The sequence below is a fragment of the Petromyzon marinus genome, unplaced genomic scaffold (assembly GCF_048934315.1).
Source record: "Petromyzon marinus isolate PM22_M1 ecotype Great Lakes invasive population unplaced genomic scaffold, UKy_Petmar_22M1.pri1.0 PM_G_Scaffold_84, whole genome shotgun sequence".
In the NCBI taxonomy this organism is placed as follows: Eukaryota; Metazoa; Chordata; class Hyperoartia; order Petromyzontiformes; family Petromyzontidae; genus Petromyzon; species Petromyzon marinus.
In genome coordinates, this window is record NW_027423040.1 from 603,633 (window position 1) to 607,363 (window position 3,731).

A 3,731-nucleotide genomic window follows, 5' to 3' on the forward strand; every position below is an offset into this window, starting at 1 on the left:
TGTGTCACCGTGCGTCACCGTGTGTCACCGTGTGTGTGTCACCGTGTGTGTCACCGTGTGTCACTGTGTGTCACCGTGTGTGTGTCACCGTGTGTGTGTCACCGTGTGTCACCGTGTGTGTGCTCCCCGTGTGTCACCATGTGTCACCGTGTGTCACCGTGTTTCACCGTGTGTCCCCGTGTGTCACCGTGTGCTCCCCGTGTGTCACCGTGTGCTCCCCGTGTGCGTCAGCGATGTTTCCCGATGTCCCCGTCACGGTGGAGGCCATCCTGGCCGCTCCCTTGACGGCGGGCGATGTTTCTTGCGCCGCCGGCTTCCTCCTGCTGACCGCCATCTCCGGCGTCGCCGCCTTCTGCTTCACACAGACGCGGAGGGCGAGGAGAGAGTCGACCGGCGGAGAGGTGGAGATGCAGGTACAGTTGAGGTGGTGGTGGTGGAGGCGGTGGAGGTGGTGGTCGTGGAAGTGGTGGTGGTGGAGGTGGCGGTGGTGGCGGTGGTGGTGTTGGTGGTAGTGGCGGTGGCGGTGGTGGTGGTGGTGGAGGTCGTGGTGGATTGGCAGTCACTTTTAGGTGCAATAAACTAATTTTAATAACAATGATAATGATAAAAACAATGATAATAATGGTAACAATGATAATAAAGGGGGAGTAGTTTGCATGTCTCTGCCATCATCATCATCACGGTGGCTAAGTAGATGTTCACTGTGAAAAGAGTGACCCCCGGCACACTTTTCACAGCATTAAACAAACATTAAACAAACGTTTCGCGCTGAGCAGTAATGTTAACGGTGCCTCCCAACATGCAAACAAACTTGAAATTTGCCATTTGGGTAGCTTCCAGACTGTACACAACGCAAAAAGTATAAAAATTTACTCGTGTATTTTGCACGTCAAGTGAGCGGTGACGTCACGTCTGTGATGTCACCGGCATGCGGCAGCGTCACGCGGTCTGCCCGCTGACGTCATCCCCCCCAAGCCTCCGCGTAGGCCGTGTGTCCCGCACAGACACGCCGCATCGCTGTCTCGATGTTCTGAGTCAACGCGGCTGTTTCCAGTTCGCCCTCATAAACACAAAGCAGAAGGTTCGTCTTCTTAGCTCTTTCGGTAAAGTCACGTTGAAGGGAAACAATAAAATAATAAAATAAAGTCTTCTTTGGTTCTTTCGGTAAAGTCACCACATAGAATGAGAATAAAATAATAAATTGATAAAATAAAATAAGACAATAAAATTATCTTATTTTATCAATTTATTATTTTATTCTCATTCTACGTGATGGTGACTTTACCGAAAGAACCAAAGAAGATGAATCCTTGCAGTCACGAAAGCTTTAAATCGAAATAAAATAAAGATTCGTCTGTTTGTGCGAAGCGGCAAAAAACTCTCGAACGCTGACCCTCCGACGTCATGAAATTTCTTCTTTGGTTCTTTCGGTAAAGTCGCCGCGTAGAATGAGAATAAAATAATAAATTAATAGATTAAAATAACACAATAATATTCTCACGACGTTTCGGCCACGACACAAGTGGCCCTCTTCAGGTCGGACGACAGGTCTGTTCCTTTCACCTGAAGAGGGCCACTTGTGTTGTGGCCAAAACGTCGTGAGAATTTTATTGTGTCATTTTATTAATTTATTATTTTATTCTCATTCTACGTGTTGGTGACTTTACCGAAAGAACCAAAGAAGATGAATCCTTGCAGTCACGAAAGCTTTAAATCGTCATGAAATTTGCACAGCTTACGCCGTCTGGAATTTCTAAGGGAACGCGACGATTCTCAGCTCGCCACATCATTCCATTTCCGAGTTGCCTGGTTAAGGTTCAATTTCCTTGAGTGAAAGACATCCGATTTAGTTAAATTGATTTGTTTCGGATGTTTTTCTTTCTTGCAGGCATCAATGTTTTTTCAGGGTTTTCCACTGAAATAAAAGGGAATATTAAATTAATCCAAGACGATAATCCAAGTCCCCGGCGAAGCCGGGTAGTAAAGCTCGTTCATAATAAAGGCTGTCACAAGTCCTACCTGCCTCATGTGGATTTACAATTCCATTTACGTACGAATAAGGTGCGCAGAGGTTGATCAAATACAACTGTAAAAGCGAGGTATTGTTGTATAAGCTGCGTGGAATTAACTGCGTATAGTCTTACTCGGGGTCAAGAGGTTGATCAAATACAACTGTAAAAGCGAGGTTATTGTTGTTTAACCTGAGCAGGATTAACTGTGTATAGTCTTACTCAGGGTCAAGAGGTTGATCAAATACAACTGTAAAAGCGAGGTTATTGTTGTTTAACCTGAGCAGGATTAACTGTGTATAGTCTTACTCAGGGTCAAGAGGTTGATCAAATACAACTGTAAAAGCGAGGTTATTGTTGTTTAACCTGAGCAGGATTAACTGTGTATAGTCTTACTCAGGGTCAAGAGGTTGATCAAATACAACTGTAAAAGCGAGGCTATTGTCGTATAAGCTGCGCGGGATTGACTGCGTATAGTCTTACTCGGGGTCAAGAGGTTGATCAAATACAACTGTAAAAGCGAGGTATTGTTGTATAAGCTGAGCAGGATTAACTGTGTATAGTCTTACTCGGGGTCAAGAGGTTGATCAAATACAAATGTAAAAGCGAGGCTATTGTATAAGCTGCGCGGGATTGACTGCGTATAGTCTTACTCAGGGTCAAGAGGTTGATCAAATACAACTGTAAAAGCGAGGTGTTGATGTATAAGCTGAGCGGGATTAACTGCGTATTGTCTTACTCGGGGTCAAGAGGTTGATCAAACTCAACTGTAAAAGCGAGGTGTTGTTGTATAAGCTGAGCGGTATTAACTGTGTATAGTCTTACTCGGGGTCAAGAGGTTGATCAAACACATCTGTAAAAGTGAGGTGTAGTTGTGTAAGCTGAGCGGTATTAACTGCATATAGTCTTACTCGGGGTCAAGAGGTTGATCAAATACAACTGTAAAAGTGAGGTGTTGTTGTAAAAACTTAGCTGTATTAACTGCGTATTGTCTTACTCAGGGTCAAGAGGTTGATCAAATACAACTGTAAAAGCGAGGTGTTGATGTATAAGCTGAGCAGGATTAACTGCGTATAATCTTACTCGGGGTCAAGAGGTCGATCAAACACAACTGTAAAGGCGAGGCTATTCTTGTACAATCTGAGCAGGATTAGCTGCTTATAGTCTTATTCGGGGTCAAGAGGTTGATCAAATACAACTGTAAAAGTGAGGTATTGTTGTATAAGCTGAGCGGTATTAACTGCGTATTGTCTTACTCGGGGTCAAGAGGTTGAACATTCAAATGAAAGTCGAAGGTCGACTTGGGCCATAATCCGTCAGAGGCGATAACAAAAAAACCTAGCACCACAAAGGCCCTTTTCTCTTAAAACACACATCCCGAGTAGGCGTGTGTATTAATATATAACGCGAGACACGGTCGTGCACACATCAAACTCTCCCGTGCCGCATCCTGAGCTGTCAACGCGTCCAGTCGACGCTGTCCACATCTTCAGTCGCATTGTCGTAAGACGCTGTTTGTAATCGTGGTCGTCTTTCGCGTCGCAGCAATGAGGGATCGTCACGACGAGCTCGCAGCTGCCGATCTGAGAAGAGTGGCGGCAATGCTTGGGTGAGCAGCAGCAGAAGAAGAAGAGACGCTTTGAAATGGGTTCCATTGGCAAAGAAGTCAGCGGCTCTCGTCTGGTACGGCCACCGAGGGAGGAGGAAGTGGGGCAAGCCCCC

General features: G+C 45.5%; 1 long non-coding RNA gene across 1 annotated transcript; it reads left to right on the forward strand.

The window, feature by feature from the left end:
• Nucleotides 1-236: 236 nt before the first annotated feature.
• On the forward strand, nt 237-2,016 carry LOC142921685 (uncharacterized). Its single transcript, XR_012939618.1, has 2 exons — nt 237-413; nt 1,889-2,016. It is a non-coding gene; the product is annotated as an uncharacterized LOC142921685 (long non-coding RNA).
• The last annotated feature ends 1,715 nt before the right edge of the window (nt 2,017-3,731 follow it).